Source organism: Arctopsyche grandis, chromosome 2 (genome assembly GCF_051622035.1).
Source record: "Arctopsyche grandis isolate Sample6627 chromosome 2, ASM5162203v2, whole genome shotgun sequence".
NCBI lineage: Eukaryota > Metazoa > Arthropoda > Insecta > Trichoptera > Hydropsychidae > Arctopsyche > Arctopsyche grandis.
This window is the reverse complement of record NC_135356.1, coordinates 36,928,276-36,943,574: the sequence shown is the minus strand read 5'-3', so window position 1 is coordinate 36,943,574 and position 15,299 is coordinate 36,928,276. Positions and strand designations below refer to the sequence as shown.

The following is a 15,299-nucleotide window of genomic DNA, read 5'->3' as shown; positions in this document are numbered from 1 at the left end:
TGTCCATAACATGACGTTGAAATATAAATTCCCATTAATTAAAAAAAATTACGTATTCCATAAATAAGTTAATAATATCAATAACGTACATACGTATTTTGTATTAAAATTTTATTAACCCTTTGAATTTTATTAACCAAGCTGATCGGCGTTTTGCCAACAAGTCCATGAGCCTGAAATACTTACATACAAAGTATCTTTCGAAATTATATATTATATATAATGTTTAGTCTTTAATAATATTACTGTAAGCTTTTCTGTCCATAACATGACGTTGAAATATAAATTCCCATTAATTAAAAAAAATTACGTATTCCATAAATAAGTTAATAATATCAATAACGTACATACGTATTTTGTATTAAAATTTTATTAACCCTTTGAATTTTATTAACCAAGCTGATCGGCGTTTTGCCAACAAGTCCATGAGCCTGAAATACTTACATACAAAGTATCTTTCGAAATTATATATTATATATAATGTTTAGTCTTTAATAATATTACTGTAAGCTTTTCTGTCCATAACATGACGTTGAAATATAAATTCCCATTAATTAAAAAAAATTACGTATTCCATAAATAAGTTAATAATATCAATAACGTACATACGTATTTTGTATTAAAATTTTATTAACCCTTTGAATGTTAACCAAGCTGATCGGCGTTTTGCCAACAAGTCCATGAGTTTGAAATATGTACGCTAATAGGCATTGTTTTTTGAGTAGGTAACCCTCGATTTCAATGTTGGACGGTAGAGATGATGATTTTAACTAAATCCTTTGAAATACTGACTTGATAATGTCTACATACCGATATTGATTGTTATTGTTATTGATATTGATTATTATTTTGTTTTTTTTTGTGTTATGTTTTTTGACCATTGTGGCGCTTTAGGAATTCCTGTTATGCCACAATGGTCTGTTCAGAATAAAAATAAAATAAATATGTAAAGGGCGGATAGGGAGCGTGCTAGTTTGCAGGAATCAGGGCGTTTTGGGTATATTTGCAAAGCTAGAGTGCAAAAAAAAAGGTTCTTCATAAAATTGAACAAAGCACAGCAACGATTAACAATGAATGGCACGCTTCCGGTCCGATCTCTAGACTTATATGTAAAGGGTGGACCAACTTTGCGCAGTTCATTGTTCGCCGTGCTTTGTTCATTATTATGATGAGTAAAGAGCGGACCCAGAGCGCGCCGTTCATTGTTCACATGTTGTAAATGCATTGTTAAAGGTTTGCTGAACCTTTTTTACAAAGCATTTACAATAGTTGAACAATAGATGGCGCGCTCTAGGTCCGCGCTTTAATGATGAGCTTTTTTTTATGCTCTCTAGCTTTGTAGTTTGCCCTGTTTCCTGGAAAATAGACCCAAAACGCCCTATTTCCTGCAATAAAAGCACGCTTCCGGTCCTACCTCTGGTTATATGTAGTTTTTTGAAAAGTGTAGCGTGAGACTCACGAGAACCGAGCATGCTGTCGCACTCGTGCAATGCGTTTTGATATTGTGAGGACGTAAAATAATTACTTTATTTTTTTACTATACTATTACTATTGTAACTATATAATATTGTTACAATATAATTGAATGCAAGTAATATTACTGTAAATAAATAATATTACTGTAAGTTTTGCTGTCCATAACATGACGTTGACAATTACTTTTATCGTCTAAGAAATATAAATTCCCATCAATTAAAAATATATACGTATTCCATAAATAAATTAATAATATCAATAACGTGCGTATTTTATATTAAAATTTTATCAACCCTCTGAATGTTAACCAACGCTGATCGGCGTTTTGCCAACAAGTCCATGAGTCTGAAATACGCCAATAAATAGGCATTGTTTTTTGAGTATGTAAGAACTAAACAAGAATACTACCTGCTTAACATTTCCAGGTAGTATTGAAAAAAAAAATGCATTGAACATGGATTGTGTAGTCCGTGTCAATGTTTATAAAGACTGGTATACACTGGAGTTTCTGAATTTATAACCATAGCAGAATTTCCCGATGCAAATCCCTAACTGCTGCTTATTTTAGATTGTGAGCATAATATTTTAACAACAATCAAGAAGATGGAACTGGTTTTGGGAAGATGCATTCATTAATAGACTTGTTTTGTTTATTTTGTATTGTTGCAAGATATTAGGGGGACCGAAAAGTAATCAAAAAAATATTCCCAAATTCCCTATCTGCAATTTTTTCCAATGCGACGAAGATGATCCTGAACTATATAGACCATGGACAGCCAATCTTCAACGATGATTATGTTATATTACTTTTGAGTAGCATATACTAGGCCAGAAATAGAATCGCTGCTATAAAGCTATGTAAAAAAAGGTTATATTTTATTTTGTTAAATGGTATTCCTTGGGTGAAATTCTTAGAAATTGTTCGATCTGTGGAGCGAATTGTCATAAAGATCCACCTCATTTTTTTATTTACAACTGAAATAGTGTGAACTTAGAAAATATTATGAATTTAATGATTAATGAGATAATATGGATCTATGTATGCTACGTTTATTTCTTATGTTACTTTTGGGTAGCTTAGTAACTAATAAAATAATCGCTGCTACGTGCTTTGAAAAAAAAAAAGATTTTATATTTTGGATTTTTAAGTGGTATGTATGCCTTTGGTAAAATTTTTAGAAATTGTTCATCTTATGGAGCGAATCGTTAGAAAGGTCTCCTTTACTTTTTTAACTTTTTACATAATATTTTTTCAAAAATAAGCTTATTTTTATATATTTTAAAACTCAATGAGGTGTATGCAAAGAATATTTTCCATTTTTATTCCGATATAAAAAAAAATTGTACAATTTTTGCCTGCCACCCCTAAGAAAAATCTGAAATGACGCCCCTGTTCAGAATGCTATCCATTGTTCCATTGTTGTAAAGGTTCGGCAAACCTTTAACAATGCATTTACAACCATTGAACAATACGCGGCACCTTCTGGGTCCGGTGACTAATAATAACAAAACTCACGTGTTTAAGAGGGCTGTACAGCCGAAACCTTAATTTTGTTACCGTTCCTTTCTTCGATATATATATATTGAGTGTATGTATATATTGAGTGAATGCGATAATATATATCAATATATATATTGAGTGAATGCTACAGTTGCGCTTCGATCAGATAAAACGTATTTTAAATTGACAAAATCGAGGTTTCGTATTCTCCTATTTTCTCCTCCAAAACTGGACCAATTTAAAAAAAAAAATCATCATCGGTATGAGAAAGATACTTTCTGTGCATCTATCGGCGTATTTTTTTTTTAAATCGACCGTTAAATAAGCACGCTGGACTCGTTTCGTGGGTGTAAAAAAGAGGCGATTTTATAGATGTTTGGCGGCTCCTAGCTCCTATAAAAAATAATTAATCAAAAAAATAAAACGATAGATGCACCCCAATGGTGGATATCCATAGCATATTAAAAAATAATTTCTCTAGTGCCATAATTGAGGAAGGGAGAAGTATAGTACGTTTGTATGGACAAGGCGCTGCTGTCCAGCCCTCTTAATGGACCGTATCTCAACACAAACGGACTGCGAAAGAGCTCGTTGAAAAATTTTGATTACTTTTCAGTCCGCCTAATATATTAGAGAGTCTAAACACACCTTTACAAAACTCGAAATCCTCGGCGGTAGTTATCTAGAGTTTGGTTGGATTAGCTGCGAATTTTCTATTGGATTTATAAACAATTCTAGTTTGGGGCGAATTTTATTTTAATTTATAGAAAAGACGTCAGCACTCAAAGGGTTAATAAAAAGAAGAAAAAAGCATCTCAAAAGATTTTCTTTACCTACACTTACATACTTTCGTATACCATTCAAGCACTAGTTTGATTTATATATATATAGCATTCTTGAGTACAAAACATCCAACATTTAACAGTATAATTGAGTAGACATCGCTCGATGCGATACAAAGTGTTATTTTCTGTTGTTTCATCCTGGATTTGATCATCAGTTGACCTCTATTTATAATTCAGACTGCACCAGAATACATTTGAAATCAATTTAAATAAATTGTCCATCCTGCAAAGAAGTGTAAATCGAGGGACGTATACATACATATGTAATTTTCCTGTCAACTTTTCATCTAGTCTTCTAGCCATACATAAATATATATATACATACTATTTCATTCGTTCCCCTGTCAGCTACTAATCATAGCTTTTACATCTATACGCCATTACACTGTTATTTTTCTTCAGATAAAGTGGCAATTTTGATTTAAAAATCGTATTCATTCACTCATCATACATCGCACTTCACAAGTCGCGATCCACTTTTGAAATATGGTAAAATCACGACTGAATATCTCATTCCAGTACATATGTATAAAGTAGAACGCAACAGTCAAATAGTTGCCAATTGTTATTCTGATATTTGCCAAGTAAATTTACACATTCATGCTTTTAACATTATTTGCTCCAGACTTTGATGTACGTTTTCGTACTTTGGGTGGCAAATGTGCACACACACACACTGATTATATACATATATTGGATTGTCGGGCAAACAAACATCAATCACAATCCATTGACTATTAACCTACTATGAAAATGATAAAATAATTTTCCATAAATATCATTATACAGCAGTTCAAAGCAATTTCCAAAAAAAATTACACATACGACGGGTGCATATCGATTTAAAAGTCATATACCGTGCTATTGCGTCATCTACGAATTATATTACAACTTTATACATACAGAAATTGTGGTGCATACTATATTACATACAATATATGTATATATAATTATTTAATAATAGTTTTACTCTCAGTGCATTTCCGTATTTATGTACGAACTACGTTTAACTTTTTCAACACAATAATCAGCGCCGTATTAAAATACGCGCATAAAATAATACAAGCTGATGATTTGGGATTGAAATAAAATAGCTTCCGTTTGAAATGTTTATTGTGAAACAAACAATATGGAGATTTGTATGAAAAAGTTTCTGTAAAATGTATGTATATGTATGCATATATACGATTTGTTTCATGCATTTATTCATTGTCAAACTGAACGGAGATGAATCGGTTAAAAATACATTTGAATATCTAATATACAATTTCGAAAGAGACTTTGTATGTATTGTTGTTGGTTCGTAAATCCGTGACGTCATCGAACAAACGATTTAAATAATAGTTGTGGCTATTTGCAGGTACTATATTTGCGACAGGCGCAAAGCCTTCTGCGCATGCGCGTGAACTTGTAATCCGATTATAATTTCTTACATTTAATGTATGCTAGACTTGTTTAATCAATCGTTCATTACACATGAGGCAAATAAATTTCGCGCGTTATTATAATAGATTTATATCATTTAGCTAGTTCGCGGCTTGTACTTGTATGTAGGTATAATACGTTGTATATGATAATAATTTTTTAACAATTAATAATATATATAGTACCTGCAAATAGCCAATCATTAGCAGATATAGTACCTGCAAATAGTCACAAACATAATCATTTAATAATAGTTTTACTCTCAGTGCATTTCTGTATTTACGTACTACATTTAAGTTTTAAAATACGCGCATAAAATAAAACAAGCTGATGATTTGGGATTGAAATAAAGTTTTTGTAGAACGTATATGTATGCATATATACGATTTGTTTCATGTATTTATTCATTTGTCAAACTGAACGGAGATGAATCGGTTAAAAATAAATTTGAATATCTAATATACCATTTCGATTGCATATTAGATTCAAATGTATTGTTGGTTCGTAAATCCGTGACGCTATCGAACAAATGATTTAAATAAAATGTTTACTAATAGATTGGTCGTGTTTAAGCGGTTTATATTACGAATACCGAGCGAAGCCGGGTAAAAAACACTAGTTGACGATAAAATTGAAAATTTGACAAAAAATCTATTCCGCTCCGACTGTTTAATATCCGAGTTACTAATATCTATTTGATTACACAAATGTATATTATTTTTATGATATTATTCTGTTTATAATTGATGCTCACTATCTGAAATTGTTTGTTTTCGAAGTCTAATTTCCTTTCCATAATATTATGAATATATGTTTATATATATATATATTTTTTTTTTTAATATGATTCGGGTTGTATTATTTTACTATTAATGTTCATTAAGTCATTTACGGCATTGTATATGAACTTTCAAAACAAAGTTTTTTAATAAGTATTTTTTTAACGATGAAAATTAAAAAAATATACACAATGGGAAATGTTTTTATCAAGAAGTTCAAGGAGGGGTGAACTTTTAAGCATTTCCAAGTCATAATTTCTAATTAAATACATTCGACGATTTAAAATGAATCACACAACAGTTAAATAACGACTTTAAGGTCGACACAATTTGCAATATGCTATCAAAGTGTAATGAAACTCTTATATAATTGCAAGCATGCAATTTTAAACTGGTTTAAATATATAATTTTCAACATGAATAAGAAATGTTTTAGGATTAAAATCTTTCACGTCAGCTTTTTACGATGATCGTTTTTGTAAATGGATTGATAATTACTAGAGACACGTATTTTAGGCATTTTGCTATTAATGCTTAATTGATGCTAAAATTCGGAATAGATGCTAATAGATGCTAAATTCTAAAATATGCGAATAGATGCTAAAATAACAAACAAAAGTAAAATTTGCATAAAATTAATAGACAATTTAGAAGGGTCTTCCTATTCATTTGTACATTTATTATGTGAAGAAATTGAGGGATAAAACAGAGCTTGCAGTTTACCATAGACGGTATTTTTCCTGTCGAAACCAAGCAACTGCTTTTATCTACTACTGTAAATAGCAGACAAAAGTGTGGATGCTGAAAGCTATTTTAGTAAATACAATATGATTGGTAACGATCGTCGCACAAATCTCAAAAAATAATTTGTAGAAATATGCTCCATGTTGAGTTTTAATAAATTTTAATTGGTATTATATATTTATATTCATATTTTTTGTCATTGTATTTTTATATTCATGTTTTTTTCATTGAAATTTTAATTCCAAAACATTTTTGAATTTTTCTATTATTTTTTAATTGTTGTATTATCTTTAAATTGTATATATGTAAATAAATTTTATTAAAATTCATCCAAAATTTTTATTATTTAAAATTAAACTCTTCATAAAAATAGATGCTAAAATTGAACATTTTTAATCCACTAAAACGCTAAAACGTAAATTGAAAATGCTAAAATTGACAAAAACAGATGCACAAAATACGTGTCTCTACGTATATGTATGCATATAAACGATTTGTTTCATGCATTTATTCATTGTCAAACTGAACGGAGATGAATCGGTTAAAAATACATTTGAATCTAATATACAATTTCGATTGTATATTATATTCAAATGTATTGTTGGTTCGGAAATCCGTGACGTTATCAAACAAATGATTTAAATAAAATGTTTACTAATAGATTGGCTGTTTTTAAGCGGTTTATATTACGAATACCGAGCGAAGCCGGGTAAAAAACACTAGTTGACGATAAAATTGAAAATTTGACAAAAAATCTATTCCGCTCCGAATGTTTAACATCCGAGTTACTAATATCTATTTGATTACAAAAAGGTATATTATTTTTATGACATTATTCTGTTTATAATTGATGCTCACTATCTGAAATTGTTTGTTTTCGAAGTCTAATTTCCTTTCCATAATATTATGAATATATGTATATATATCTTTTTTTTTAATATGATTCGGGTTGTATTATTTTACTATTAATGTTCATTAAGTCATTTACGGCATTGTATTAGATGACTAAAATACCAACAAAAAAAAATCATAATTTAATTTATATTTATCAAAAATTAATGCGTAATCATCCCGACATGTTAATCTTACCAAAGGAAATTTTATTATTAAACCGAATTGTAAACAGTGAGTGTGCTTAGCTGCTTCCTATTAATCACATTATTACGAATCCTTTCCCTAATCAACAGTGCAAAGCGTAACGGAACCAGTCAATTATTTTATTTAATATTTACCTGTTGTAATTTTTATTCTTTTATCGTTATGTTACTAATCGATGACCTTTTATAATATAAAAAAAAAGTTTTATTATAAGATAAGGCAAAAAATTAATGATAATAACGAAAGACCGGCAACTTGGAAAATTAAACGTTTTTAATTATGTAAGTATAAAGGTGCAATGTTGCAATAGGATTCCACTATTATAGTTCAAATTAAAGTGTAGTAATGATTATAAAAGCCAACTATAAAAATGATTTGCTAAAATCGTATTCAGAACAGTTCCGATATGTCTAAGCATTTTAGAGATTGCAATATAAATCAATACAAATGATAATACTTCATAATTATACTCGAAATAGCTACTACATATATAAATATAATACATAGGGTTTCCAACAGGTCTCTTTTTCAAGAGAACATGTCCTGTTTTTTTTGACAAAATTCTTAGTTCCCTCTCCTTTGTCAAATACGCTCGAAATGTTCTCTTTTTTGATTTAGCCGAATTTTAAATATTTTGTAATGATTAAATAGGCATTCATGATTTTTTTTAAATAATAAAACAAGCATTCATTTTATTATTTAAAACGCTTTTAAGTAGATACATTTTTTCTAAGGGAAAAGTGAATCTGCAATGACATTTCAAGAATCAGTAAGAAAAATTTCGTCTGAAGCGCCATGTATAATAGTGTTTTTTTGGCCATATTTTTTGTAAATTTGTGTTTGTTTTTAAATAAAACTAGCACTTGTTTTAATCAATACAAAAAAAAGTCGAATTTTTTAAGTGTTTTATGTAAATAATTCATAAAAAATACGTAAATAGGTTTTTGAGCTATTTTTCCCACTATGCTGTACATTAACATTAGAATAATATAATACTATGATTACTAACCATATTAAATTAAATTGTAAAATAGAAAATGATCAGTAGATCAGTAGCAATTAAAATTGATATAAGATGTATTGTGAACGTAATTTCGTAATATTTAATTTAAAAATCAAATAAAAAATACCTACAAACGATTTCATATGGGATAAATTTATTACTATTAAAAAAAAATAGGAAGACTGAATTTCAAGCTTTGCACTGTTGATGATACGCCACTGAGTGCATTTCATATAAATAAAATCGAAGTTTTCTGATGATTACTTTTCAAATCTATACTATTCGATCACTATTCTAAACGATCTTATTTTTGATTTTAAAATGCTTTTTATTATTACGAAATTATGTTCACAATACATCTTATATCTATTTTAATAGCTACTGATCTGCTGATCATTTTCTATTTTACAATTTAATTTAATTTGGTTAGTAATCATAGTATTATATTATTCTAATGTTAATATGTACGGCGTAATAGGAAAAAGAGCTCAAAAACCTATTTACAATAAATTCTTATAAATGCTCATAATACATCTAATACATAATATTAATTAAAGACTATCTAAAATCGATCTTGTACTATTATTTTGAACTACGTAGTTCTTAATGTCAGGGCTTTATTATGATGAAATAATGAAATTAAATATTTTTGAAAAATGTCCTATTTTTTTACTTTCTTGTTGGCATCCCTAACATACATATAAGATATTTCAAATGTACGTTCCTTTGATTTTTATTTTCTAGTAAAGTTTCTTCCGTTGAAATTTCAACAAGTGGTTTTCGGAATGGAATTGATACGTGATTTGAAATCAAAAGTAATAACTTTTGAACTCTGTTGTCAGAACCGTAACAAAGCATTGGCAACGGGACATTTGCCAAGGGCGCAAAAATCAGAAGGGCGCTCAGAACGTGAAGCTAACTTTCTTATGACGAAAAATACTTAAAATGAACAATACATTTTGTTTAAAGTTTTCATTTATAAGCTTAGACTTAAAAGGACCGGTAGTTAGTGGGTACCCATTCACGCAGGTATTTTTTTTTATTGGAAAATAAAGATCCGAGCGCTATTTATCATATGGATATTTTCAATGTGGGACTTACAAGTATTATACGCGTATTTCTAACAATGAAAGTAGTTTCAGCAAGTTAAGAATATAACCAATAATGATTTGAGATCTGTGAGTAATCAAAGTAGCACTTCTGAATTAAGCGTTTCGTCAATAGAATATATATATGTATATAAATAAGTGAGTGATTCAAATTTCACGATATCATTAAAGAGTTTGCTAAATTAAAATCGAGAAAAATAAAACTATACATACATAGATTCGTAAATTTCAAGTATGAACAATTAAATTAGTACCACGAATAATGTTTTATTTTAAATTTACGGTTCTCATTATTATTTTAAAACGTTATTAATTAATTACAACAAATAATTCTCATTATTAAATTATTTCTTTAATATGTTTTTGCCATTTAAATATTAAAAAAATATATATAAAGGGGCGCTTATTTGATATTTGCCAAGGGCGCCAAAATCATTGTCAAATCGCTCTGTCTATTTAATTTGGATCGTCCACTTAAGAAAATCTTTATTTAATATTATGTTTCAGATGTATTATGAGCATTTATAATAATTGTAAATAAGGTTTTGAGCCATTTTTCTCCTATTATGCTGTACATTAACATTATAATAATACAAAAAATGTTATGTAATTGTAAAAAAAAAATGTGATTTTATTTTGAATGTATTCTATATAATTCCGCCAAATTCTAGACTTGTATTTTTGGCTAAAAATCAGCAATCGTACGATTGTTTTCGCATTACGCAGAATCGATATTTTGAAAATTGCGTCTAAAATAAACAGATTTGGATCGTCCACGAAAATCTTTATTTAATATTATGTATCAGATGTATTATGAGCATTTATAATAATTGTAAATAGGTTTTTGAGCCATTTTTCTCCTATTATGCTGTACATTAACATTAGAATAATACAATACTATGATTACTAACAAAATTAAATTAAAATTGTAAAACAGAAAATGATCAGTAGATCAGCAGCTATTTAAATAAATATAAGATGAATTATGAACACAATTAAGTAATATAAAAAAGCATTTAAAAATCAAATCAAAATGTTATTGTATAAAAAATGTTATGTAATTGTAAAAAAAAATGTGATTTTATTTTGAAAGTATTCTATATAATTCCGCCAAATTCTAGACTTGTATTTTTGGCTAAAAATTAGTAATCGTACGATTGTTATCGCATTACGCAGAATCGATATTTTGGAAATTGCGTCTAAAATAAACAGATTTGGATCGTCCACTTAAGAAAATCTTTATTTAATATCATGTTTCAGTTGTATTATGAGCATTTATAATAATTGTAAATAAGGTTTTGAGCCATTTTTCTCCTATTATGCTGTACATTAACATTAGAATAATACATCTGATACAGAAAATGATCGGTAGATCAGCAGCTATTTAAATAAATATAAGATGAATTGTGAACACAATTAAGTAATATTAAAAAGCATTTAAAAATCAAATCAAAATGTTAAAATTAACAATAAAAAAAAGATGCAATAATATTATTATCACTCAAGTGAAGCGACAAATGTACTATATTTTAATACGAAAAACCGCAAAACGAACATCGGAGCTCACACTTTTGAATCACCGCAATTCGAACCATAATATTATAACAAAAAAAAAAACCCCAACTTTTAAAAACACACAATAAATATAAAATATACTCACATTCACTGAGGCATAGTCATCATGTACATAACTTTAAATATACACATATATATATGTATCAACGATTACGACGTGCAAAAGTCCACAACACCGGTTTTTGCGAACCGATGATATACACACACACTACACGAAGAGAACAGACACACAATCGAAAAGCAATTACGGCAAGCAATCAATGTGTTGCAACACGTTGACGAAAATTCCCAACTGACTGCTGAGTCGATGGTGATAATGACGAATTGAAAGTGATAAGACGATCGCAGCCCACGACGTTCGAGTGTCGACTGTCTAGAATCGTATCGAGGATTTACCGCAAGTGATTCTCTTAGCTAGAAATGGTAAAGGCGCGCGCACACACTCTCTCACACGCGTGCGGGCCTCGACACACACGTGTGTCTGTGTTTTATATGAATATGTGTGTGTTTAAATTCGTGAGCGGAACTGACGTTTGCGTGTAACGGGTGATGACGATGCACTGAATTCGCGAGAGGTGATGATAAATCGGCGATCGCATTGATAATGATAACGGCCATCTCTTTCTCACCCCGTCTGTTCACCGATATCTCGTTTACTGTGCCATTACGTATGCAGCCATCTCTTTCGCAGACCGTCTGTTCACCGATAACAGACGGTCTGTGAAAGAGATGGCTGCATACGTAATGGCATTGTAAACGAGATCTCGGTGAACAGACGGGGTGAGAAAGAGATGGCCGTATACGTAATGCATGGAGCGCATCCTCGGTTTACGGAAAATCTGTGAACGAGTTGTCGGGTAACCCTCGAAATCAATGTTGGACGGTAGAGATGAGGATTTTAACTTAATCCTTTGAAATACTGACTTGATACTGTCTACAGACCGATATTGATTGCTATATCATAAAGGGCGGATAGGGAGCGTGCTAGTTTGCAGGAATCAGGGCGTTTTGGGTCTATTTGCAAAGCTAGAGGCCAAAAATAAAGGTTCTTCATAAAATTGAACAAAGCACAGCAACGATTAACAATGAATGGCACGCTTCCGGTCCGATCTCTAGACTTATATGTAAAGGGTGGAGCAACTTTGCGCAGTTCATTGTTCGCCGTGCTTTGTTCAATATTATGATGAGTAAAGAGCGGACCCAGAGCGCGCCGTTCATTGTTCACATGTTGTAAATGCATTGTTAAAGGTTTGCCGAACCTTTTTTACAAAGCATTTACAATAATTGAACAATAGATGGCACGCTCTAGGTCCGCGCTTTAATAATGAGCTTTTTTTTATGCTCTCTAGCTTTGTAGTTTGCCCTGTTTCCTGGAAAATAGACCCAAAACGCCCTATTTCCTGCAATAAAAGCACGCTTCCGGTCCTACCTCTAGTTATATGTAGTTTTTTGAAAGGTGTAGCGTGAGACTCACGAGAACCGAGCATGCTGTCGCACTCGTGCAATGCGTTTTGATATTGTGAGGACGTAAAATAATTACTTATAGGGTTAATTATAGGGTTAATAAAATTTTAATATAAAATACGCACGTTATTGATATTATTAATTTATTTATGGAATACGTATATATTAATTAATTAACATGTCATGGACAGCAAAACTTACAGTCAGCCAATAATTACTTTTATCGTCTAAGAAATATAAATTCCCATCAATTAAAAATATATACGTATTCCATAAATAAATTAATAATATCAATAACGTGCGTATTTTATATTAAAATTTTATTAACCCTCTGAATGTTAACCAACGCTGTTTGGCGTTTTGTCAACAAGTCCATGAGTCTGAAATACGCCAATAGGCATTGTTTTTTGAGTATGTAAGAACTAAACAAGAATACTACCTGCTAAACATTTCCAGGTAGCATTGAAAAAAAAAATGCATTGAACATGGGTCGTGTAATCCGTGTCAATGTTTATAAAGACTGGTTAACACCGGAATTTCTGAATTTATAACCTAGCAGAATTTCCCGGTGGAAATCCCTAACTGCTGCTTATTTTAGATTGTGGCTTGGCATTTAGATTGTGAGCATTACATTTTAACAACAATAAACAAGATGGAACTAGTTTTGGAAATTATTATATTATATTGTTGCAAGATATATTAGAGAGTCTAAACACACCTTTAGAAAACTCGAAATCCTCAGCGGTAGTTATCTAGGGTTTGTTTGGATTAGCCACAATTTTTATACCTGCTTTCTATTAGATTTCTAATTAATTCATGTTGGAAATGTTGGCGAAATTTTCAGCGTGGCGGGCTTTCAACAGAAAAGACGTCAGCACTCAAAGGGTTAGTGTAAATATTTCAAAATACGAAACACGAACTCAAAACTAGCAAAAATTAAAGGCCAAGTCTACCAACCGATATACGCACAAACAATGTTATATTTCATGACCAAAATGTAACGCGAAACTGAAACGAAGTGTAATTGGGGGGTAAATGCATGCATTGAATATGAAACTTTGAATGACAGAAAGTAAATATGTATGCACATGCGACTTTATTGCTTTTGAACTTTGTTGAAAGACAAACAATACTTAGCGAATTCTTTCAACTTTTTAAAAACGAATTTTGAAACTTAACCTTGGAATGTCTTGGCGTACAAAACGCGTAATAAAAATCAGCAAAATTTGTATCAAAATAATTGCCCTAGCAACTTCAGTTATGCGTTTTATTATGAGAGATATCAAATTATATTTTTTTACATACATCATATTTTTACAAGTATTTTTGATAGAGTTTTCGCATATTGAAAAAAAATCTATATTGTAAATGGGTTTTTGAGCTCTATTTCCTATTACGCTGTACATTAGCATTATAATAATATAATACTATGATTACTAACAAAATTATATTAAAATTGTAACATAGATAATGATCAGTAGATCAGTAGCTATTAAAATAGATATAAGATGTATTGTGAGCATAATTTAGTAATAATAAAAAGCATTTAAAATGGGCTTGACATTAATTTTTCCAAATATCAGTACGTGTTATCTTCACCTAGACAAACAATAACTACGAAACGGATTCGGTTTGATTCCAAGGAAAATTCTCACTCTAGTTGTAGCGAAATTTAGATAAAGGTTATCATTGATCAATAATACATACAGTCATTTTATTTTATTTACAAAATGAATATATACATAGATAAAATCGTTGTTTTTTAAAAGTTTTATAAACTGATGGAAAATGCATTGAAATAAGCCTGATACATTGACATTTATTTTTACTTTACTTACCTCTTATACGTTTCACATGGTTTTCGTTTAAGAAATCATTTTTTATTTAAAATAGCACGCAAAATAAAATGTAATAATGCATCACAAAAAATGTCAGCATTGTGTGTGCGCACGAACTTATCTTCGAATACAAATATGTATGTGTGTAGATATATTTGCTCGGTCAAAGAACTTTCCGTATAAAAGCAAATCATCGAAAGGGTTAATTTGAAGTCATACGCCGCAAGACGTACATAGTCGTCGATAATGACGGTAATATAAATATAAACATTCGAACGCTTATGCGGTGTCTTCAAATGCGATAAGGAGAAAGTTTATTTAAGGTTTTGAATTTATCTACAGCGCCAGTTCTCAACAAATGGTTCACCGACTTATTGAGAAAATTTATGTAATAAATGTGTTCGCGATCCTTTGACGGATTGCGACCTTTGACGGGTCGCGT

At 30.2% G+C, this 15,299-nt stretch overlaps 1 protein-coding gene across 3 annotated transcripts in view; it reads right to left on the bottom strand.

Moving 5' to 3' along the window:
• The window catches only part of DIP2 (disco-interacting protein 2), a 154,898-nt gene that overhangs the window by 21,418 nt on the left and 118,181 nt on the right, over nucleotides 1-15,299 (bottom strand). The gene's annotated exons all lie outside the window — the stretch shown is intronic.